The sequence below is a fragment of the Macrotis lagotis genome, chromosome 4 (genome assembly GCF_037893015.1).
Source record: "Macrotis lagotis isolate mMagLag1 chromosome 4, bilby.v1.9.chrom.fasta, whole genome shotgun sequence".
NCBI lineage: Eukaryota > Metazoa > Chordata > Mammalia > Peramelemorphia > Peramelidae > Macrotis > Macrotis lagotis.
In genome coordinates, this window is record NC_133661.1 from 168479094 (window position 1) to 168505783 (window position 26690).

The 26690-nt window shown below is 34.8% G+C and overlaps 1 long non-coding RNA gene across 1 annotated transcript in view; it reads left to right on the forward strand.

Annotated features, from left to right (window-relative positions):
- The window catches only part of LOC141521760 (uncharacterized), a 183976-nt gene extending 158055 nt beyond the window's left edge, over positions 1-25921 (forward strand). The window contains exon 4 of the long non-coding RNA XR_012478050.1: positions 25023-25921. This is a non-coding gene — a long non-coding RNA (uncharacterized LOC141521760). The remainder of the gene's footprint in view (positions 1-25022) is intronic.
- Positions 25922-26690: the final 769 nt, after the last annotated feature.

The window sequence follows — 26690 nt, forward strand, 5'->3', positions numbered from 1 at the left end:
TGGGAGAAGATGAGAGATTGAGGTTGTTGTAAATCCAACCATGTTTAGGTAATGCAATATCATTCTTGCATGAAATCTAAAGGTATTTAAATTAGAAAGTATTTTAAATGACTAGTCATTTACTTAAAAAATCCATGGAAACAATTACAACCTCCAACTTCCTCCCTGTTTAGAAGAGACAGTATTTAGATGGAGATAAAGCACATCCTTAAAAAGTGAGAAATCTGATTGCTAAAGAGTCTGGGGCACTGTGAAGGAAAACAAATTGTCAAAGGAATAATTCTTGGAAAGGTTTTCCTCTTTAATTATAGATTAAAGCAGTCCTTGGCAGTCCTTTTGGATCAATATGAAATACAGACCATTCATCAATACCACTATACACCATTTCAGGGCAGAAATTCTGAATGAGAAAATGAAAATTTTAGGTTGTCCAAAGAAAAATGACTGTTTTTTGCCAAAGGAGACAAAGCACAAAGTTGATTCATTTGAGATTTGGGATCCTACAAATTCAATAAGTAATCAAAATGGATATTTACTTCCTTTATTTTAAAGTCAAGAGAAGTGACTTTGAATCTTGACCTTTCATTAACTAGATGATACTTAATATCCCGTGTCTGTGTGTGTGTGTGTGTGTGTGTGTGTGTGTGTGTGGGTTGGGAGGTCAGCATTAGAGGAAATGTTGAGTTCCCTTCCCTAAAGGTAAGGTTTGCTTCTATTTTCTGAATCCAACAATTGAAGGCTTAGAGGTTAGTTCTTGAAAGAAATCTTTAGATAATTTTCTAAGCACAAACTTCAAAAAATGAAATATGTTTGGCAAAAACAATGGACCCAGTTATGAGATCTAGCTGATTTAGGATAATACAATAGATTGATAAGGAGATTCTATTTGGAATTAGAAGAACTGAGTTTAAGTATCAAAATGTCCATTATATTTTTTTATATATTTTTTGCTATATTTGTTATAATACATTGGTATATTTTGCTTTTAAATCACTTTAATTTTCATGAATATCCCTCTTGTCTTTCCTACTCAGAGAGACTCTTTGTGGCAAAGAATATAAAAGAAAGAAAAAAAAGTTTTTTAGCAAAGCACATTTATCAAATATATACAATATTCCACATTCCTGATCCACAGTTCTGCAAGAGAGGGGAGGGAGGTTCATTTTCTTATCTCTTTTTGTCATTATAATTACAAAGTATTCAAGTTTGACTTTTTTGTTTGTTGCATTCTTTATATTTCCATTTATTATAATCATAGTATATATTGTTTCCCCTGGTTTTACCTATTTCAATTTGTATCATTCATACAAGTCTTTTCATGCATCTCTGAATTCTTAATATTCATTGTAGCTCATGGTACAATAATATCCAATGCATTTGTTTGTACCAGTTTGTTTTTGCCATTCCTCAGCCAATGGGGTATCCCTATTGCTTTCTGTGAAGGTACTACTAAAAGTACTGCTATTAATTTTTTGGTATATATTGGACTTTTGTCTAACTTTGACTTCTTTGGGGTATATACTTAGCATTGAGATTTCTGGGCTAAAGGACAAAACTTGCAAATTTACTGGATGATGGACTTGGATAAGGTACTTTTTCTGTGATGATCATCTATTTCCTTATTCATAAAAGGGAGATAACTATATTTATTTGTACATTCTCTTTTACAAGGTTGTGAAGACAAAGTTTCATAAAGATTTTGCAAATTTTATATAGTTTTATATATTTGTGAATTATTACTATTATTAGAGTGGGACTGGGTGAAGGCAGAAAAGAAACAATTGTATATATATATATATATATATATATATATATATATATATTTTTTTTTTTGGAGGTGATAATATTTGATGTACTTTGGAGTCAATTCACTAGCTGTGGAACTTTTCTGACCTGGATTATTGTTGGGTTGCTGTTGTGTGTTGTATCAACTCTATCATTTAATCTCTTTGGGTTCTGATTAGATGATTAGATAGTAAGCTCCATGAGGTGAGACTAAATGATTTCAAGCTGTGCATCTGTCCCTGATAAGCCCAGTATTGTGTATTCAATAAATATCTAATAAATGTTTGTGAAACTGAATCGAAGGAATAAGAATAAATGATTTGTAAGGTCTTTTAAAACCATACACTTATAAGATACTAACATATGAAAGCTATCTTTAAAATATAGATTCTTGTCCCCCCACGAAATGGGGCACTGGAGGCAAGATATAATATAAATCCATCTAAGCATTGCTATCAAAAGTATGGTGTCTAGGAATAGGAAGGAGGCCTGATAGTACCTCCACACTCTTGCCCAGTCAGACCACATCTGGAATATTGAATTCATTTCTGATTGCCACAGTTTAGGAAGGGTATAGATAAGCTGAAGTGTTCAAAGGGGAACAGCATGGTAAAAAAATCTCAAGATCATGCCCTATGATGATTGATTAAAAGAAATGGGAATTTTTAGCTTGGAGTAAAGAAGACTTAAGGAATGAGAAGTGTTAACTATCTTCAAGTATTTTAAGGGATGTTAAGTGAGAGGGGGATTAGACTTTCTCTTCTTGGTGTCTAGGCTTCATTAAGAGCAATGGGGGTAGAGGTTTCAAAGGGAAATTTAGGCTTGATCTCCATCTCTCTCCCTCCTCAAAAAAAAAAAAAACAACCCAAAAACCAAACAACAAGAAAACAAAAACAATCACATTTCCTTAAAGACTTATCCTGAGTGCACTGGATTGTCTTAAGAGGTATAGGGGATCCTACTTCTCAAGAGAGACTTTTCAGTCAAAGGCTAGATTGTCTACTTGTCAGACATATGACAAATGGATTCATGTTCGGGTTGGGGTGAACAAGATGGTTTCTGAGGCCTCTGTGCTTCTTTGACCTAGAATTGTATATGATTGTCACTCCCTTTCTTAAAAGGTTCACAAAATAATGTGAAAAGGCAGATTAGGTGGGGCTCAGTCCTTTTCGAAAGAATTATTTCAAGTGCTGCAATGGAGAAATTATCCAGTACATAACTGTATTCTACAGTATGTCAATAATTTGGTGAAATTTGACAAATGTTCTTAAAACACCTACAATATACAAAAACTATGCTAGTCACTTGGAATATGAAAGAAATTCAATAGTTCCTGACCTCATTGAACTTAAATTCTAGGATGGGAAAGTTAGAACATATGCAAAGATAAGTAAGTACAAAATTAGTTTGAGGAAGGAGAAAACATTACCAGAGGAATCTGAGAAGTGTTATGGAGGTAGTGGCACTTGATCTGAGATATAAAGTAAGAGAAAGAATCTGAAAGGCAGAATGAGGAGGATTCACATTCTGAGCTAAAGGATTGATTTATATGGGATGAGAGATGGAATATTAAATTCAAGGAAAAGTCTAGTTTTGTTAAAAGTAGAGTGTGAAGGATAGTGATATAAAATAGGTCTGGAAAAGTAGGTAAGAGTCAGATTGAATCAATGTTATACCAAGTGACAACTTAGGAACTGGAAAAGCTTACACTTAACTAATAATAAGTACTAATTCAGACTTTCCTAAAGTGGGAAAATGACAATGCAATGGTACTCAGGGTCTATTCCCCCAGGTTCCTCAATCAGTCCAATGCATTAGCCTGAACATTTTTTCTGACAGAATATTATTTAATTATTCCATGTGGCTAGTCCTTGGCTCCTCAACTAAACTGTAAAACTCTGACAATGGTAACTATTTCATTCTTGTGCTGCAAACTAGAACTTCTATGCCTTTATATTTGACTTTAATAACTTAAAACTCTATTAAGACTTTTGGGACAGTTTGTAGAATAGGTGCACATTAAATATTTGGTAAATAATTCTATGCTGGTGAACTGTTAAAATTACTTCTGTATAGAGGACACATGCTTCCTGACAATTCGAACTTATTGGGTTTCTGCATCTTTGATTTTTATCACAAAAGAAACCAGTTGTATTGAACTACAGTTAATTATTAAAAATAAATTTGTGATATAGTAATATATCTATACTTCTTTATTAGTACCTTAACAAGAGAATATATTTAAAATATAAGGAAGTTAAAAATATACTTAATTTTAAAAGATATCAGTGTAAAGCCTATTGTTTATCTTGAATAAAAACATTAAACTCTAAGATATAATTGGCAAGACAATAAGTTTATGTTGGATATCTAATCAATTTTAATTTTGCTTTTTATATGTACAAGTGTTGAAAATCCTATCTTACTTACAAGATGGGGATAGGTTTCTTTCAAGGCATATGAGAGTCCTTCAAGATTTTTTGAGTTAAAAACCATTTGTAGCAAATGTTTTGTCTTAAGGTCAATGAGTATGTCTGGCTAGGTCAGCATCTTTGAGAAAATTTATATCAGCAAGAAAATTTATGGTTCAACTTTAATACTATCTTGATAGAAATAACTTTTGAAAGAGTTCTTAAGTATTTTCAGTGTTCATAAATTTATCTTTTCAAAGAAATCAACATTTTGTCTTTCAATTCCATTTTGTAAAGCACTTCCTCTTTTACTTATGTTTTTACAAGAATGTCAACCCCTACTATCTTTTTCCAATCATCAGCTTAACCAAGAAACTTTTAATTTTTTTTAATAGCATCTATAATATTGACTCCAGGATCTTGAATTGAAACATTTATCTCATATATATTTTTTAAAATATCTTTCATGTAAGTCATTCAAAATTCTGTCTTTTAAAAGTATGACTAGAGTGGAGTTCCTTTCTCTTTAATGAAAATTGAAACTTCTATTCTTAGTTGAACAACATTTTAATATTTGTCATCTTGAAAGTTAGTGAATTTCTGTGTGATAAAGAAGTATTTCATATTCTAAACCTAATTTAAAAAAATCTTTTAAACATGGGATGATTTAGATTTCATTCTAAGAAAATTGATGACTTTTCTGGGAACAGGGAAAACATCATTCGGGATTGTTGGAAGAATGCTTATGGCCAACAAATGTCTGTATAAAAAAAAATGACAACTATGAAAAGATTTTCATTTTCCCTCCCACTAAAATAGCCAAATAAGGACTTTCATTCTAGATAAAGAGTATGAAAATTTTCTTTCATTGACTATTATTTCCAAAATGTTGATAGCCTTTGTAGTTTTCAAGCAGAATTCACAAAATAAAAATTCTGCTTTGATGGCATCAGCATGTATACACCAACCAAAAATAAGGAACTGGTTTTATTGAGAGATGTCTGTCATTTCATCCTAATTAATATTGAAGGAAATTGGCAAGGCTGACAATTCTTAAAGGAAACATCAGCTATTCTAGGACATAACAAACCAATTGACAATGGAGTTATTTTCATTTCCCCTCTCCCTGCCCCCTCCCCCCTTTTTTTCCAGTCCACAAACTAGTTTGTCCATTTTGGGTGCATATGGCTTTAGTAAAGTCTCCAATAACATGGAAGTTCTTTTATTTTAGGTCTGGTAAACAATTCAATAAGATGCTTCAAGAAAAGGTTTGCAAATCTAAATTTTGTAAATGTTCCAACTGTTTTTAGAATTGAGGTTTTTTGAGATTTTTTCCCCATGAAAATAAACAATATTTAAATTCATTTTTTTAAAGGATGGACAGATGTGATATGCCTTTTCACTTTTGTTAACTTCATACTACCATTCACAAGAATTTTTCTACTCAAAAACCCCCAATATTTTGTGTCCCATAATGTTCATTAATGTATATGAAAGCATATAAAATTGTCTTCAACAATTTTTTCTTAGACATTTTTCTTAGACATTTCTAATTAAAATTGGATCTATAAAATAAAAAATAAAGACAAAGCAATTTATTCAACTGATACTTTTTGAATCTAATTTTTTATAGTTTCTAAGTGACTAATAAATAGCATAGAAATAAATGTTTTGCATGTTAAGGAAAGTATAAGATATTAAAGGATTTTATATAACAATTATATAAAATATGGCAGGTTTTAAAATAGATCTCAACTTCTCCCTTTTTAATAGCTTTAAACTCTCCTGTTAGAGAAACAGATCATAGCAATACCCAGCAATCATTTCTCTTTGAGTTTAACTGCAGTAAATGGAGTTTTTTTTTGTCTAACTGGAAAAGTACTGGTAACATTTATTATTTTCTCACAAAATTATTTTTGAAATCTGTGACATTTTATGTAATAGTAATGATAAAACTTGTGCATGCCTTTATTTCATAACATACTTGCTTTGTTTTTGAGTTAGTCATGTCTGACTGACATTGTAGTACAGAGAAAAGAAAAACTCTTCTTGCAGAACTTATAACACTATTTATGATTTATATCATTGCCAACCTGTAAATAGTAATAAATGATTTTAAATACTACACTTCAACCATTAACTCAAACATCAAATCTTTTTGAACTGGACTATTCTACACTTATAATCTACCTGCTTATTTGGGTTTCATAAGACCCTGATGTTTTTCCACAAATGAAGAGTTCTTAATAAACTATCCAGGGCAAAATGTTAACAAACAATGAAAAAGACTCATTTCCATCTACATAATTTTCAAGAAAACAATTTTAGATTGGGAACACTAGAAAGCAATTTAGATGTCTGGGTCACCAATGCAAAAACATGTACCTTCACTGTTTAGTGGTTAAATAACTGCTAGCCACTGAATTCCTGTGTAGTCAGATGTGGTGTAGGTGTCTAAAGACAAGAAGACACTTATCATTTGCAATCTAGCGGTGGGTTTTATAAATACAGTAATTTTGAAGTGGTGATGAGCATAAACAATATTCAAGAACTATGATATCTGTAATTTCTATTGGTGACAAAGTCATAGGTACTACTATATAATACTACTGTGGCTTGTTGTCTACATACATAATGGAAAGAAATGCTCAATTTCAGTTAGAGGGTAGTGAAAATGGAAAGATCTTTTTTTTTAAATTCAAATTTGTAAACTCTCTAAACTCTACTTGGCCTCTAGGTTAAGAAAGCATAGGTAGATGATATTAAGTTCAATTACAGATCTTAGCTTCTATGGTTTTTAGGTGCTAATAGGCAAATATAACTATTTTGCCTCTGGAAGAATTCTATTTCTCATTATAAATCAGTATCTTGGGAGTTGGGAACATATTGATCAACAAACATTTATCAGTCATAAGAGTTTAGGAGCCTGAGTTATTTTTTTCTAAAATTTAATCTCTTCCCAATAACCCGATCTTCACAGTCCTGAATCCAAAGAACTGAGGCATTAGTGCATTTATCCCAGAACCTGGAAATAAAGTAGAGCTTATAAAACCTGGTCTAAATAGTCTGTCAGCCTCCTCTATTCACATTAAAGTCAGGGTGATCTATTGACCATCTTCAATTCCATTCAACAAACATTTATCCAGTGTGTATCATGTTCAAAGCTTGTACCAGAGAACCAGATGTATAAATGATAAATAAAACCAGGCTGTTCACTGGGAGTATCAAGTCAAGTATGTAAGTATGATGATGAATTAGAAAACTGAATCTGGAAGCAAGCATTATATTTTGGTGAATTGACCCATGATATAATCTCAAATTTCAGATGGGGAAAAAATTATTAGGGAGAGCTAGGCCGTACTCTTTCCTTTTCACTTTCTTCTCTGAGCTTTTCTATTTACTCTAGTAAATGTTTATTAAGCACCAACTATTTGCAACACTTTGGCAGTGAGTATATAAAGATGAAGTAATGAGAGCCCTATCCTCAAGGAGTTTAACAATCCAATAGGGGGACTAAGGGCTACAATAAGTGTAACACATGGCAAAATGTAGTGAGTGTAAAAAAAACAAGAGTTCCAGACACTATTTTATGAGAAAGCTGCTGAGAGAAATGTTTATAGTCAATCATTTGGGGAGATTAAAATTTCCCATCTTTTCTTTTATCCTCGTTTCTTTCAAGATCTCTGTCTCTGAAGACTGAGCCAACCTTCTCCTCAATCTATACCTCAGCCAGGTTGGGTAGCCATTGTGTTCCACTGAGGTTTGGGTGGGGAAAATTTTTTGCATGAATGGTCAGAGGCTGGGGTTAATTTAAAAGATAAATTTTGCATAATCAAAGTTCAGATACAGCCCCTAGTTATAATATTCATTCTTTCTTTGTTAACTAATCGGAGTTGATTGCCAAGTTGGTGGTGGTGGGGGATACTCCTCAATGAAATGGGCATATAAACTGTGAGCTTACCCAGCATGGTCTTTAGCCTAAGAGAAAGAGGGTCCATCCTTTTATTAAAATGCTGGAATTATTAATAAAATTATGAAATTACCCAGAAATTATGTCTTTTGGACCTTTTAAAAAAGCCACACTATGAAAAGAGAGATCACTTTCAATTGTGTGAGGAAATGGGGAAAATGCCATAGGGGTGGTAGCTGTCTTGTAGCTTAAAGGCAGAGAAGTATTCTAATAAATGGATTCATAGGGATTTAGAAAGAGTATTCTAGGTATGGGGAGTAGAATGAGGTGGAGATAGCAAAGTCCAGTGAATAGAGTTTGGAGAGAAAGGATGACTTTGGGGAAAGTTTCATAGTTCAGTTTGGCTGGAATCTTGAGAATATGAAAGGGGAGCATATGAAATTAATCTTAAAAGTTGGGTTGCCAGATTTTTGAGGGTTTTAAATTCTAGGCTAAGAAGTTTTATCCCAAAGACAATGGAATAGAGTTTATTGGAGGCTAAAGAAATTTTGTTTGCTGCCAGAGGATGATTGTGAAGGTCCATAGGGAAATAGCATGATATATGTAAAGAGCAATTGTGGTTCTAGGTAGGTGGGAGAGTTTGTCATGTCTGGGTAGTTTTCCCTGAGTGTCTGTTTTCAGTTGTCTTGGGGTGAGGTTTCTTAGGCTTCTATATGCTGTGAATTGCCCATGGTCCAGAATATGGGCATATTCAGGCAATGACATTTCCATGTATTCTTTCCTCGGTCTTTCAGATTTGTCTCTGTTGGTGGTTGTAGGCTCCTGAAGACTTAGGGGAGGGAACTAGTGAATTGAAGGTTACCAAAGGAAATATTTATAGGGCAATATCTGGGACATGGAAAGGGATAGTGTGATGGATTTAGAATCAGGGACATATGTTCTAATCCTGTCTCTAATAACTACTAGTTAAATAATCCAGGGACAATTCATTTAAATTCATTGTACTTTAGTTTCCTCAGCTTTAAAATGTAGGTAGTAATATTTATTTATTTATTTCAGTTATTATCATCATCATTATTAAAAGTACAAAGGGAGGGCAGAGCCATGGAAAAGAGGGCCCACTTATTCCTGACATCTTTCTACACGAAGAGTACTAGTCATGATGGAAGGCACAAGCTTTACTTGGTTGCCCCAAATTTGTAGAACCCTGCATTTTTCTGACCCCACCCACTTTGATTCTCTTCTTGTAGAGTAGTAACTAGGTTGGGATAATCTAGGCAATGTGAGAGGGTGCTTAAGATCCTTAAGGAGTCGAAAAATGACTGAGCTGAGCCCACAAATGAGCAGAATAGTTATTAAAGTATGAAGCTATCAGATGGATTATGGATTGTTCCCCTTTCTCTCTTCTCTCATCCCTGTCCCACTACTCCTCACCCAAGTTACCTTACTGAGGTCTCTGGGTCTGAATCTTCTCTTAATCCCACTCCAACTGAAACTGTAACAGAAAGTTGATTTGAACATATTTTTTTCACACTGCTTGTTTTTAGTTTAAAAATTCAGGTAGAGGGTTCTTTATCTTCTCATTCCTTTACTAAATTGTCATTCAGTTTTATTCAACTCTTTTTGACCCTATTTGGGTTTTCTTGGCAAGGATCCTGGAGTTACTTGCTATTTTCTCCTGCAGCTCATTTTACAGATGAGGAAACTGAAACAAACAGGATCAAATGACTAGCCCAGGGTCAAACAGTTAGATCTGAACTCAGGAAGATGAGTTTTCCTGACTCCAATCTGGCCACTCTTTCAATTGTTCCATCTAGCTACCCCTTCTTTTCTAATGAGCATTTCTCTTTTTTACCTTCTCTCTTGTTTAGTTGTTTTTATTAGCAGACTCAAGAAATGAATAATATTAGTTTGAAGGAAATTCTCTTAGAGCTCTGTGAGTTCTTAAGAGCTAGTATTAGGTCTCCTGTGTGTGCTGTTGGGAAGCTTGGATCTGTTCTGTGTCTTGACTTGCATACCGCTTTCATCTTGACAGTTGGGTTGCCAGATTTTTGAGGGTTTTAAATTCTAGGCTAAGAAGTTTTATCCCAAAGACAATGGAATAGAGTTTATTGGAGGCTAAAGAAATTTTGTTTGCTGCCAAAGGATGATTGTGAAGGTCCATAGGGAAATAGCATGATATATGTAAAGAGCATTGTGGTTCTAGGTAGGTGGGAGAGTTTGTCATGTCTGGGTAGTTTTCCCTGAGTGTCTGTTTTCAGTTGTCTCGGGGTGAGGTTTCTTAGGCTTCTATATGCTGTGAATTGCCCATGGTCCAGAATATGGGCATATTCAGGCAATGACATTTCCATGTATTCTTTCCCTGGTCTTTCAGATTTGTCTCTGTTGGTGGTTGTGGGTGACAGAGGGTAATATGTTTGTGGAGATCTCCTATAAAAAGGTCTTGGAAAAGAGCAAGATCCATTTGCATTAAAGGTATGTTCTTAAAGTTTGGCTTAGCTGACCTATATGGGCAAAGCAGATGGATGACAGGTTGCTATAAGCAAGGTGGCTCCAAGAGCATTTTGAAAACAAGAGACCACTGGGGCATGTCCATTGTTTGTTAGTAGCATATATCATATGATATAGAGAATAGGAGTAGAGGAGTAGAGGGAGAGGGAGCAGGAGGAGCATAGTGTGCAGGTTACAATATTGGCAGAAAGTCCTATGATGAGGGGCTATCTAGGAGGATTTCCACCCTTTCAGTGATGGCAAATGCTGTCAGGGGATGGAGAGGGATGTGAACTTCACTTTTGGCTTTTAAACATATGAGTGTGATTAGGGTAACTGAAAAAAAAAGTCTTGGGATCATATTAAGCAATAGGCTCCACTGAACAAGGGATTTGAGGCATAATATTTGCTTTTGGGTTTGCTGTATAATTCACTCCTCCTTTCCTCCTGCCTTTCCACCTTTCCTCCATCCCAGGAAATCTAGTCTGGGACTTGTGACTACATTAGGTTTACTAGAATATTTAGATCACATCTAGTCTGCAATAACCTTAAAATGAGGGAAAGTCATGAGATTTGGGGTTTTTCAGTGCTAGAAAAGAACTTAGTCATGAACTAGTCCAGCACCCTCATTTCACATGTTGAATGGGTAATTAGAAAACCAATGAATTGCTGAATGGAGTACCTCTTGTGGGGCTACACATGTGGTCTAGCTCTTTACTGAGGGAGGTTTCTCAATACATCAAAACAGGAGTTCCACTGACTACCCTTGTTACACACAGATAAGGAAACTATATTCCAGAGAGGTAAAAATTTACAACTATCATCTCATTTGATCCTCATAAAGACCTTGACAGGTAGATGCTGCTATTCACAGTTTATCATTGGGGAAACAGAGGCAAACAGAGATTTTTAAGTGACTTATCCAGGGTCACACATATAGTTAAGTATCTGTGGCCAGATTTGAACTTAGTTCTTCCTGACTCCTGGTACAACATGCCATCTACTGTACCATCTAACTTGCAGGCTTGAGTCTGTAACCCTGGAACCAAAACCAAAATGTTTCAGTGGGGAGTTTTGAACAGATCCAGGCTTTTAGCTTTCACTGCATTTTCTGAATTTTGGGGAATAAAAGAAAATATATTGACATTCATATTGAATGCATCAGAGGTCTGTAGCCATTTTGCATCTTGGTAGGTAGCCCTGGGCTTGATCTCATTTTATAGGGATGAAGAAATGTTTATTATTGGTGTCTGAGATGAGCTCTCCTGTACTAAGCTATGTGTGTATCTGTGTTTGTATGTGTGTGTGTGTGTGTGTGTGTGTGTATGTGTGTATGTGTAAAATAACTGGTGTAGACCCTATATTGATCTCTAATATCTTTCAACTGCATCAGTAATATGCTGCCATTAATTAACCATAATGATTGCCTCCAGGACCAAAGCTATAGATAAAAGGCAAGAAAAGACATTTTCTTTATGAATCAGGTACTCAATCTTTCACATACTTAGATTACATTGATTTTTGTAGCGCCTTGTTGTAAGAGATCTGGCAACAGTCCTGTGACTGGTGGTGTTTTTCCTATTGCATAATGAAGAAAAGTATAATGCAGATATGGTAAGTAATTTAGCAAGAATCCCATACCTGTTTGAAGGAAAAGGTATGATTAGAATTCATCCCCAGTGACCTAGGTTGCCAAGATAGTCTTCACTCTAGTTATTATATATGTGTATGTTTGTATTTATGTGTGTATGTGTATAAATATGTATATGTATATATGGAAAGAGAGAGACAGAGACAGAGAGAGAGAGAGAGAGAGAGAGAGAGAGAGAGAGAATTGAATTGTAGCTCCAAAGAGCTACAAGCCCACATAGATATTACTGTTACATTTGAGATGTTGTTGGATTTCAAATGAGACAGGAGAGAAAGTCCTGTAGGCCAGTTATTGATAAAACAGAGAAAGGGAATGTGAAATTCTTTTTTGTAATCCATGTTTCCAGAATTCCCACATCAGTTATGTAGTTGCTAATAGTTCTTGTGTTTTTACTTCATGTATGCAGAAATGTCCCTGATTGTGATGCTAGTCTGTGCTGAACATGGGACACAGTAATCCTGATTCTGGGTAAAATTGAGAGTAGAGGTGGCAAAGAATGTAGTCCATCAAAGGAGCAACACATGAAGGGATGTAAGGGCCATTTCAATATTACTTTTTATAAATGCATCTGTTTTGGGGGTTAATTTTTACCTTTTTCTTCTCCCTATGTGTATTAATATTGGGGAATGCTTGACTCCCTTGCTCTGTTGAGGAGTAATAAGTAGTAGAGCCCTAAGTCATTTTAATAGTACTGTTGAGTTGACTCTAGAGACTGACAACACTGAGAAGAATGTGGTGTTTACGAAGCTTTAAGACCAAGGCCTCTTTTTTTTTTGTTGAATAACGGCCATTTAATGAAACTTATGCTTCCCTTATCAGAATAATGCATGTAAATACACAAAATGAACAATACAGAATTACAAAAAAAAAAGTTCATTTTAATTCATTTCAGAATTAAAAAAAAGTTCATGGATGCCTGGTTAAGAAATTCATTTTAGACACATAGGAAGTATTGACACAGACATGTTACCCATGTGTCTGAGGAATCAATTAGGTATTTATTATGTGCCAGAAACAGGAACAGCTAAGTACCACTGTGAATAGAACATTGAGTTTGGAATCAGGAAGACTCTTCTTTCTGAGTTCAAATCTGAACCCAGACACTTAGTAGCTGTGGTACCCTGGGCAAGTCACTTAATCCTATTTGACTCAGTTTCCTGATCTGTAGAAATGAGCTGGAGAAGGAAATGGCAAACTACACAGTATTTTTGTCAAGAAAAACCCTAAACAGGGTCAGAAAGAGTAAGATACAACTGAAATGACTGAACAACACCTTGTTAGGCATGGAGAGAATATAAATACAAGGAATGAAATAATGCCTTTTACAAGGAGTGAAAAAAAGTAGATATCAGATTATTCAAAACTGCAATCAAAACTTCATCCATGAATAAGAAGAGCTTGGTGTTTGCAGGATCACAAATTTAGAGCTTGAAATATGATCATTCAACCTTCTCTCCCCACCTCCTTTTTTTTTTTTAACAAATGAGGAAACAGACTTAGATGTGATATGACTTTTCAAGGTCATGTATTGGAGGAGCAGTGATTTCTATCAAAGTTCCCTGACTCTAATCAGAGCCTTTATGACATCATGCATGCCTTGGTGTGAGATGCCAAGGTTTGTTCTACCACAAGGGCTGTGGTGTAGTTTGAGTTCTGGGTGAATTTTATAGAGGTCAAAAGTTGGAAGGAAGTGAATCATAAGGGGACTTCATTTTGAAGATCCATCACCACATGTGAGTTATTTTCCTTCCATGATGGGAAGACTGAAATAGTCCTGTCTGTATCATGGAGATAGGGTCTATTATAAAAGAATGAATAATCTCTGGCAAAAGGGGCTACTATTGCCCCCATTCTGGAAGCACTAGAAAGCCACAGGTGGAACACATGGAGGACAGAGAGTTGTAGGTAGAATTGACACTGCCTACTGGGAGCTGCTGATAGATGTTAGAGGAGTGATGATGGGCTGTGACAAGTGACTTATCTGCTGAGAGCTATCGGCAGCTGTGGAGAAATGCAATGGGTGCTACATGCTGTGAAAACTAATAGGAGACATTGCCTGCTGGGATTCCTACCTAAAGTTTGATTATAAGTGATTGATATTCTAAAGGTCTCTGGAATACTTTACTCATTGATATGTGTGTCAATATTTTCCATAAATTCTGTTTGTCTTTCTTGACTTGTAATTTTTCTTGTAAGGGGGAGTCAATGACATCTTGTATGGTTTCATGTACTAAAATTCCCAAACTTTCTAGGCAGTAAAAATGAGTCAGAGAGGTGATAAATTCTCCAATGTATATCCAGGTCTTCTTTGTCTTATGAGAGCCTCGGATCCAAAGAGCGGATAATTCCTCTTTTCAAAATAACCCAAGCATTTATTTTGAATTTTACTATATGACAGGTATTATGGTGGGGGTTTAAAACTTCTTATTGTTAGTAACACAGAGGAGGTATAATTTTTCAATCTCTTCAATTTCTTGTTTAGACTTAGATCTTAGTTAGGGTAGCTATTAATATACATCTTTAGGAGATCCTTCCTATTATATTGCCTTGAGAAGTAGTTTAGGAAGAAAGGATTAGTCTCGTTCCAAGGGTGGGGTAGGGAAGGACAGAAACAGAGAAGAAAAGAATAGGGAATCCTGACCAGCAAGATCTGACTGAAATGGGGTGTCTGGGACATGATGTGTTGGATAAGGCAATGGACTTGAAATCGGAAATGTCTGAGTTTATATTCCATCATATAGATTTACTGACTGTTCAATTCTGTGAAAAATCACTTAGCTGTTCTGTGCCTCAGTTTCTACATCTATAAAAGGAAAGCTTTGGACTCAATGACTTACAAAGTCTCTTCTAGCTCTAAATCTGATTTTATGATCTCCAAGTAGAGGGGAAGATAGTAGTAAGAGATGAATAGGTCCTTCTGAGGTTGGAGCGGTCAGAAAGAGGATGTATATTATTTTATATTGAGGTTCTATCTTTTCTTTCGGCCATAAGAAGTGTTCTGTTGCTTTGTAATTGTACACACTGACAAAATGGCAGGTCACATATGCAGTACATAAGTTCCTTAATTTGTAGGAACATAAGGAGCAGAAGAGGGATCCTTGTAGAATCAATAGAAGAAAGGTTTCTGACTTTCTCATTCCTTTCATGGTTATTTGTATGAATGCAGCTGTTTTTGAAGTTTTGCATTTCCTGTGTTCAGGGTTTAGGAGCCTCCTCTTCCTTACTTTTGAATTTACCCTCAATAAGAACATGGAGGTATAGAGAAGAGCATTTTGTCTTGTATGGAGAGGAATTGTAGTATCTGTTAAGAATACAAGAGCCAATTTGCCCAAGGGATTGGGTCTGGGGTATGAGTATGCGTGAGCCAAGTTAAAATTTGGGGGTTGGATCTTCCTAAACTAATTACACAGCTCAGTTATTGCTCAGGTTTTTTTCAAACTAAGATTCTCTTTCCTCTCACCCTCCTTTTCTGCCTACATCATGATTTATTCTTCAGTGTTTCTGGAGGGAGATAAAAGGAAGAGTTGTTATGGCAACTGTCATCACTTTGTCCTCCAGCTTTGAGCTTCTGAAACCTTTGTGATTTATACAGTCCTCTTATAAGAAGGGAGATTTAAAATATGGTCTGGCGATTTTAGTCCTGTATTTAGTGATTAAGCTTCTGCAAGCTTCAAAATGATAATCTCTTTTGTTGTTAAATTGTTGCCAACCAAGGCATTACTCTACTTCCTTACTGGCTTGGATACTTGAAGCAAAAATTATGGAATAATAATAATAATAATAATAATAATAATAATCTTACAGAATCATAGGATGTCAGAGTTTAAAAGCAGGTCAACAGCTATACCTCCAAAAAATAAAACGTTGCCATACACTCAAGGAGAGGATTTCTAACTTTTGCTTAGAAATCTTAAATGGGTGAAATTTACTACCTCCTAAGGAAGCCCATTTTACTAAACAACTCTGATTTTTGTGAATTTTTTTTCAAGTTTAAATTTGCTTTTCTTTAACTTCTATCTATCATTTATTTATATTTTCTGAGCCCAAACCACAACTCTACACCCTCTTCCCATATAACAACATGTCAGATGTCCATATAACAAATGTCCATCTGAGTCTTCTCTTGGCTACAAATCTCTAAATACCTTCTATTGAGCTTCATGTAGCACTAACTTAATGTCCTTCATCAACCTGCTTTCTCTGCTCTAGACACTGGGATTTAACCAAGGCAGAACACAGGACTATCTATTCCTTATTCCTGGAAGCTACTCTTCTCTTAATGTTGTCTAAGACTTAACTAGCTTTTTTTTTTTTAGTTTTTTTTTCAAGGCAATGGGGTTAAGTGGCTCGCTCAAGGCCACACAGCTGGTTAATTAAGTGTCTGAGGTCGAATTTGAACTCAGGTACTCCTGATTCCAGGGCTGGTGCTCTATCCATTGCACCACCTAGCTGCCCTACTTAACTAGCTTTTGAGGCTGTCAGATAATATTGTTGAGTTTTGAGACCATTATAATTCCCAGATACATTTTAGATGAAATGTCTAGTCATTCTTCCCTGCTAAATTTATAAGGTTGATTTCTTGACCCCACAAGTAATACATTATAATTTTGCATATTAAATCTTAAAATATTTAGCATAATTTTTTTAACCTGTTGAGATCTTTTTGGTTCCTGACTTCAATATCCAGTGTCTTAGCCTTCCCTTCAAGTTTTGTGTAATTTACAATTTAGATAAATATGTTTTTATTCACATCTTTGGTAAAACTTAAATGGCATAGAGTCTGTCATAGATTTCTGGGGTACTTCACTGGAGACCTCCTTCCAATATGATACAGAACTCTTTAAGCTAAAATATTTCTTTCCAATAAGGTATATCTATCATGTTAAGACATCTATTTCATCTTTCCTTATTGCCTAAAGTTTGGGTATTTACACACAGACATTTTAGGCTATGGATTTTAATATTTGATCCTTTCTTGGACTTTTGACTTCTGGAAGCTTTTGAGTGTCTCAGTAACATTCTTTCTAATATTGTATCTTCTGCTATGATATCCAGCTTGAAGAACATATATAGGAAGTTTTCTCCCATTTCTCTCCCTTGTCTTTTAAAAATGTTTTTGCCAGACCTAAGGATAATTTATTAGTCATCACTGGACTTGGAATCAGGAATATTCATCTTCATGCCTTCAAATTCAGCTTCAGACACTAGCTGTGTGACCTTTGGCAAGTCACTTAATTCTGTTTGCCTCTGTTTCCTCATCTGTAAAGTGAGCTGGAGAAGAAAATGTCAAAAAATTTCATTATCTTTGCCAAGAAAATCCAAACTGGGATCACAGCTGAAAAAATGACTTGACAAAAACATCTATATACTGCTTTAAAGTTTGCAAAGCATTTGAATCCTTTCTTTCCCCTACTACAACACTCTGAGGTAAGTGCGATGATTATCATTGTCCCCATTTTATAGAAGAAGAAACAGAGGCAAAGAGGGGTTAGGTGGCTTATCTAGGGCCACCTGCCTTTGTCATGTTTCAGTTTGTAGATTTTAGAGCATAGGCAGGATCATTTAAATGCCCATTTGAAGTACCAGTACACAAACCTTGAGTATTAATTAACCCTTTAGCCCTTCCAAATTCTGGAAAATTGTCTAAGGGATCAGGTTGGTTCAAAAAAGTTGTCAAATTTACATGAATAGATTATAGAACTTCAAAGTGGTAGGATCAAGAATGCAGCGTTCCTTGTGGGAATCACTGTTTTCAGACCAACATATGTTGTAGTCAATTCTGTTAGGCAGGAATGTAAAGTCGTGTGCCCCCATGGATAAAAATAACAGACATGGATCCAGTTTTTTTTTTTTTCATGAACACCATGGAGACTTTATATGCTAATTATTCACATTCTATACTCAGGCTCTGAGAATTCCCACACTAAGGCTGACAGCTGAGAGATTTTAAGTATAACTGCTCTTGCTTCATCAAAACCGAGAAATAGATAGGATGCTCTATTACATTGAACTGTTAGTAAATGGAAGTTGAATGTGCAGTGATAAAGGGCAACTGATGAAGACAAGAGGGCTTCTTGGGATCAGTAGCTATTCATGCCTTTCTGTTCTTGCCCCTTCCAGTCTTCTGAAGTTAGGGTCATTGCCACACTTAAGAGTCCATGACTTGATTCCCTTTCAAAATTAAAAGACCCCACAGCAACTTGGTGGAAATAATAGTCTGGACAAAGGTTATCCAGAGAGCATTAGGGTAACTCTCTGTTGATTACCCATAGGTGACTACAGCAAGACTGGCAGCCAACCAATTTAATTTCCCATTGGAAAAACTCAGGACCCAGTCCTGGTAATAGTGTTCTTTGAGAGCCCTTGATCAGAGATGTTTTCTTGAAGAAAATTCTTGTGGCTATGGACGAAGTAGAAAATTAGAGAGCCCTTTCTAGAGTTTGTGTCTTTCTGTCACTGTTTGAAGTCTCCTAATAGGTCCCACTCAGAACATTTTTAGTCCTAGGAGGTGTAGTAATTACATTGTTTCAGGTCTAGACCAAGCTGTTTTGCAGTCACCCTGAAGCTAGAAATCTAATTTTAAGTGAGCAGAATCAAACTGTAATTTACTCAATAAAGATCATGCTCCTATCTACACGGTGTGTTTAGTTCCTTCAGCTCTTATTCATAGTTCCTTACTTGTTATGTGCTGATATGTATGCAAAAATTATAGCATGAGGGAGTTCGTAACTAAGGGAAATTAAAAGTATGTCTTCAGTATTTTATTTTTGGAAAAACAAACAAAAATTTCTAGCACATATCTGCTTTTACTCTGCTACTATGCTAGTTCAGGCTCTTAATAATTTTCATTTGGGCTATTATAAAGCCTTCTTACTGGCTTTCCTTAATTCTAATCTCTGTCAAAAAGCCTTTATTCATTTGTGTCTGGTAATATTACTCCCTCACTCAATGACCTTTAGTGATTCCCTATTGTCTATAGGAATAGTTCAAACGTTTTTGGTATTAGAACCCTTTCATAAACTTGTAAACATTACTGAGCCATCCCCCTACAAGCTTTTGTTTTTGTGAGTTCCATTTATTGATATTTACACATAAGAAATTAAAATGTCTGTATCATTATGAAAACAATGATCTCTCACAATCTGACTAGAACTTAACTAAATGGTGCCACAGTCAGAGTGCTCAATTATGTGGGCAAGAAGATTTGAATTCAAATCTCATCTCAGACAATTCCTACCTGTGTGATCCTTGGCAAGTCACTCAGTCTCTTTTTTCCAGTTTCAGTTTCTTCATCTGTAAAATTAGGCAATAGTAGAATTTATTTCACTGGTTGGTGTTGGGAACCAAATTAAATAGCACATGGAAAATAATTGCAAAACTAAAAATGCTATATAAATAGAAATTACTATTATTATTGCTACTATTGTTATTATTTTTTCAATTTTGATACTATTCCCCTTTGCCTTTTCTATAGTCTAGGCAACTCCACAATTTACATCCTGTTTTGTTTCTGTGCATTTATTTACTAATCATGTGTAATTTCTCATTCATACTGTTTCTGCTTCTCTTTATGCAATATTTCTCTTCCTTGAAAGCCAGATTCAGGTGCCACTTCCTTTGTGAAGTCTTCCTGAAAATTATTTTTTGCTCTTCAAATGTCCTTGAATACTAAACCAGGAATCCCTGTTTCCCTTGTCATATACTATCTGCTATTATACTTATCTCTCTATAAATTGAACCCTCCCAATATCTATTGGGGATATACAATACCATTTGCATTTACAAGGTTGTAGGTCCTTTCTATGTCTGTATATTTATGTCTCCTTATCTTGTATGATTCATATTTATAATGATATTAAATGCTTTGAAATTAATTCACCTTTTTTATAATTCCTCTATGCAAGTTTACCCAACCCATTAGAGACCTTCTCTTGTATCATTTAATATTTCATGAATTCTGAACAGCATTGTGGTAGGGGATAGAGAGATGACTTTGAAAACAGGAAGACCTGGATACACATCCTACCTCTGACAAATATTGATGTTCCAAGACTGGGCAAAACATTTAAGCTCTTGGTGTCCCAGAAAAACTTCAAGTCTATAAATCACAGGATAAATCCACATCTGAAATGGAATTTCTTCATCAGCATCCTTATACCAATGAAATCATAAGACTGCCCCTCCCCCCTCAAAATCACAGATATTAACGGAACATTTAAGCCTTTCATCTTTTATAGCTTTGTTTCATTCATTCATTCACTCACTCATTTATTCGTTTTTTAAAAAATTCAGCTCTGTTTTGATATGTGACTGAATTATTTCCTTTTTTGGTAATATCAGTATTTTATGACTTTCAAAGTATAATTACTCATTCTCATTTTCTCCCCTTTTTCCTTCTCCACCTGACTTGGTGCAAAGGAGCAGAGACTGAGACTGGGGATAATAATAATACCTTAGTGCATGCTATATTAATAGCCTCATTTAATTCTTCCTCTAAACAAATTAATTGTGTTGGTTGAAGTATGGCCATACTGACTGATAGAATTATGTTTAAGAATTTAAACTTGTAGCATTCTCATCTTTTTATCTGTTTCAAATATTATTTATAATTGACTTCATCATCTGTACCACAAAATGTCTAAAGTGGTATAGATATTCAGTTGTGGGCATCTAAACATTTCAGAGGTTTCTAAAGGAGAGTTTTTGTTTAGGAAGAGCAAATCTATGGAGAAGGGGTGGTAGAAGACAGGAGAGACAGGATAATAGAGAAAGTATTAAGCTTTCATCAATAAAAACAATAGCAATAATAATTTATGTTTATAAAGGATTTAAAAATTTTCAAAACACTCAACAAATATCATTTCATTTTATCCTTGTAACAGTCATAGGAGGTAGATGCTGTGATCATCCTCATTTGACAGATGAGGAAACTGAGGCAAATAGAGTTAAAATGACTTTCCCAGAATCATACAGCTAATAAGTATCTGAGGCTGGATTTAAACTCAGGTAGATGAATCTTCCTGACTTTAGGCTTGGCACTACCCACTGTACCCACCTAGTTGCCTCTTAGATGATGGTACAGCTTGATAGGGAGATATGGCATTTTTTTTCTGGTAATCAGAGAGTATTTGACATTGATTTAGAATGGCTATCCCAGTAGGTCATATAGAAATGTGACAGGGTAAGTATGAGACTCCCCATTGAGACTGGGGTTGGGGTGGGGCATTACCTGGTGGCTAAAAAGTTTCATTTCCATTAGCACATTTGATCATAACAGCCATCCAGTGATGTAGGCAGGGAATATAGTATTACTATTTTACAGATGAGAACACAGACATTTGAGATTTTGTGACTTGTTCAAAGTTACGCAATCAATAAGTTATAGAACTTTTTGATGAATTGAGGTCTTCATCCTTTTCACTGCACTATTCTGCTTTGTGATGGAAATATCCACAGTAGACTTTCTGAATGTTGGCAGTATGAGCCTGCCATCTTTCTAATTCATATAAGTTGCCAAAAAAAGCTTACTGTAGAGCAATTGATCAGTGCATAGAAGAATCTTTAAACATTAATTATTCTACCCTACAGTCGATTGTTTTTGGAGAAAATAGTCCAGCAAATTTTAGTAGACTTAGGAATCAGCTGGTCAATCAATATTGGATGTATAAACATGAAAAACATCTTTCTTAACTAAATGCTTTCCTGGAAATTACCCACAAGGTGATAAAAGATACAATCACTGAAACAATGAGAGTTGTATTGAAATTCTACCACCCTAATGGCAACATTTTATTGATCTAGCCCCCAATCTCTTGTACTGTAAAGTAATGGCCTGAATTATTTAAAATGCAATCACATAGGTCTTGGAAAAAGTATAGATTTCATATCAGGAAAAACCTGAACAAATTATCTTATATTTATCCCAGTAAGCATTCAAAATTGAGGATTACCCTTACTTATAGCTTATGTTTATGGCAAAGTTCATGAGATCCGTTTTTCAAAATTATGCCAAGTCCAAACACAGAATTATAAAAACTGAGTTCATAAATACCACTGACTGATTCAATTCTAGTTCATCCCTGAAGTCACAGACATTTTCTGAGAAACTGCTCTTTGAATCTTAAAGTAAAGCACCATGTCTGAAATATTAGCTATTTTGAACGTTTTCCCCCCCCCCTGTCAATTATATAAGGCTGACATTTGAAATCTCACTATCTCATTTGAGTCTGATATCTTAGCTAGCTAGAACATGATTCAATCAAAAGATTTTAGACTGACTGTAAAAAGCTTTGGATAAAGTGAAATGATGGCAGTCCAAGAGGTCTGTTGCAGTTTGCTATGGGATTTTGTTACATCTTCTGGGTCCTATATAAAACACTGAATAATCTAGAATGGTATACACTTTTCAATAAATTGAAGCATGTGACTCTACAGCACAAGTGAGAAGAAACTGCCTGCAGGGAGGACTGGGATGGGAACATGAGGATGAGAATTGATAGGGTTTGGGCCATCTTTCTTCCCCTTTCTTTATTTGATCAGTGATGGATCAACCAGCCTTGAAGGTTCTGGGGCATGGTATACTTTCCATCTTTTTCTTTTTTGACTTTGCAAACTACTTCTTTTGTTGTTGGATAATTTTTTTATATAAATATTTTATTTATTTTTCCAACTACCTACAATGGTAGCTTTTACCAGTAATTTTTTCTGCAAACTTTTGAGTTTTACAATTTTTCTTCCTCCTTCCCTTCTTCCCCCCTCACCAGTATAGGTTCTACAATTGTAACCATGCTAAACATGGATCAAATTTGAATGTGTTGTGGGAGAAGAATCAGATCTAAAAGGAAGAAAACATTAGAGATAATAAAATTATATATGATAATTTTTTAAAATTGAAGATAATAAGCTTTAGTCTTCATTCAAACTCTCTGGATGTAGATGGTATTTTCCATCACAAATTCCTTATACTTGTCTTTGATCATTATACTGCTGACATGACTAAGTCCATCATGGTTGATCATCACCCCATGTTGTTGTTAGTGTGCATAATGTTCTTCTGGTTCTGCTCACTTCACTCAGCATCAATTCATGCAAGTCTTTACAGTCTTTTCTGAAGTCCCATCCCTCATGATTTCTTATAGAACAATAGTGTTCTATCTCATACATGTAACACAATTTGTTCAGCCATTCCTGAATTGATGGGCATCCCCTAAATTTCCAATTCTTTGCTACTACAAAAAGAGCTGAAAGAATAGTTTTGCTCATGTGGGATTTTTACCTTGTTCCATGGTCTCTTCAGGATATACACCCAGTATTGCTGAATCAAATGGTATGCAGTTTTATTGTACTTTGCACAAAATTCGAAATTGCTCTCCAGAAAGGTTGGATCAGTTCACTATTCCACCAACAATGCATTAGTGTTCCAGTTTTCCCACATCCCCTTCAACACTAATCGTTATCCTTTCTGATCATATTGACTAATCTGAGAGGTGTGAGGTGATACCTCAGAAATTCTTTAATTTGCATTTCTCTAATCAAAAATGATAAAGAGCAATATTTCACATGATTATAGATAGCTTTGATTTATTTATCTGAGAATTGCCTTTCCATATCCTTTGATCATTTATCAATTGGGGATGACTTTTTTTTAATAAATTTGACTAAGTTCTCTATATATTTTAGAAATTGTTGCTCAATTTATTACATTCCTTTGAATATTGGTGCAGTGATTTTGCTTTTGCAAAAAACTTAAATTTTTTTTTTTTGCAAGGCAATGGGGTTAAGTGGCTTGCCCAAGGCCACACAGCTAGGTAATTATTAAGTGCCTGAGGCCAGATTTGAACTCAGGTACTCCTGACTCCAGGGCCAGTGCTCTATCCACTGCACCACCTAGCTGCCCCTGCAAAAAAACTTTTAAATTTAATTTAGTTGAAATTACCCAGTTTGTTTTTTTTTATATTGTTTTCTATCTCTTCTTTGGTCCTAAACTGCTCCCCTTTCCATGGATCTGAAAGGTAAGCTACTCCTTGTTCTCCTAATTGGCTTATAATATTATCTTTTATGTCTAAATCCTGCACCCATTTTGACCTTCTCTTAGTATAATAGGATGGGAGATGTTGATTTATTCCTAGTTTCTGCCATACTATTTTCCAATTTTCCTGGAAGTTTTTATCAGTGAATGAATTCTTATCCCAGAAGCTGTGTTATCAAACAGTAGATTACTATAGTCATTTACTGCTCTTTCTTTTGCACTGAATCTATTCCACTGATCCACCACACTATGTCATAGCCAGTACTAGACAGTTTTGATGACTGATGCTTCATAATATAATTTTAGATCTGGTATGACTAGGCCAGCTTTCTTTCTTTTTTTTTTCATTAATTCTCTTGATATTCTTGACCTTCCTCTATATGTATTTTAGTTATTATTTTTTCTAGTTCACTGAAGTAATTTTTTTGGAAGTTTGATTGGTATGGAAGTAAATAAATAATTTAGATAGAATTGTCATTTTTATTATATTAGCTAGGTTTAACCCATAAGCAATTTGATATTTGCCCAGTTATTTAGATCTGATTTTATTTGTTTTATAGTTGCTTTCATAAAGTTTCTGAGTCTGCCTTGGCAGGTAGCTTCCCAAGTATTTTACATTGTCTGAAGTTATTTTAAATGGGATTTCTCTTTCTATTTCATGCTGCTGTATCTTGTTAGTAATATATAGAAATTCTGAGGATTTATTTTATATCCTCACTTTCTATCTTTTGTTGTTGTTGTTCCTAGATCAGCTGGAGGCAGTATCTGAATCAGAAGCTGAGAATAAAGATGAACAGAGATTGATCATGTTTTAAGGGAAGTTCTTGACCATACCAAAATGAGAGGAAAAGATTCCTAACCAATAGGAATTCTAAATTACTCCTTTGCCGTATGTACTCTCTATGCTTGAGATTACTTTCTCCAGGACTCTGTACTTGTAGGAAGCTATGTCACAGACTTTATATGAACTCTTCTTATTCAACTGTCTTAGTAAATACATCTTATTAAAAGCTATGTAAAACTGTCTGACTAAATAATTCTGACATGATAACCCCAGGGAGAAGCACACCAGTGGGAGACCAAGCCAATGGTGTGAGAGAATTACTCCTGAAACCACAGTTAATATTGTGGGTCCCTGAAGGGGAAATATGGCCAATTTTGTTCTGGAATGAGGACACCTTAGAGACTGCACAGACTGTGTAATCGCACAGTTAAGTGTCTAGAGGTTCATGACTCTGAGACCATCCTTTTATCCATTCGCTATGTTGCCTTTAACACATACTACGCACCCTTGGGTAAATCATCCTTCCATGCCCTAGGTAATTCTCCAAGACTCTAAATTGAAGAATTGTTGTTGATATGCATTGTTGAAAGGAGTTTTCTTGATGGAAATTCTATATACTAATAAATTTCAGGTGCAGGCAAAAGAAAAATAAAGTGATTAAAATTGTTCACAGTGGATTATTCTACCTGGTCAATCTAAGATTTTTTTAAAACACAGATAAAACAAGTAATTAAATAAATAAATAAATAAACACAGATAAAATAAAGAGGAAAGCCTTATTACAATCTGTTGTCATATGATTCCTCTACAATTATTCAAAGCAGATAGCACTGAATTTCCCTTTCCTTAGTGAATTTGTGATCTTGAAAATTCTGAGATAAATGTCAACTTCCTTTGCCTTTTAGTTTGCCATGTGTATTTTCTACAATCATAGAAGTTTCATTGGGTATGGAAGAGAGAGATTTTTAACTGGCATCTACAGTAAAATGGTTTTTAAAAAATTTTTAGGCAAAATTAATTATTATTTAATGCAGATTTGAATGAAACTGTTAAAATTTCTATTCAGTAGGCAAGAGTAGAATATTGACAGAGCACTGGATTTCAAATCAGAAAAGGTTTAACATTTACTTAGTTAAGTGTTTAATCTCATTGAACTTCAGTTTCTCTATTTATGAAATGGGAATTATTACAGTTGTGACTCTAATTCACAAGACTGTCCTGAGGGTTGGTTAATCTGTTAGCTAATATTAATTAATCACTTGCTGTGTGCCAGAGAGTGGAATGCAAAGATCCAAAGATATTGGGAATAAAAAGAAAGGCAAAAGAATATCCTCACTCTCAAAAAGCTCAGTCTCAAAAATGGATCAAATGATATATTACATATAAAGAGCTTTGTATATCTTTAAAGAACTACATCAATGTTAGCAGTCATCATTTGTTTCTCTGTATATTATTTGAATGAAGACTCATTCATTAAGCACTTACTAGCTCCCAGACACCATGCTAATGCTGGGGGTATCAAAATATGAAAAAAAGGCAATTCTAAAATCTTCTTAAAAGAGAAAAAAATCAGAAAAACAAACCCTGCACTCATGGAGCTCACACTCTAATTGGGTGAAATAATACATAAA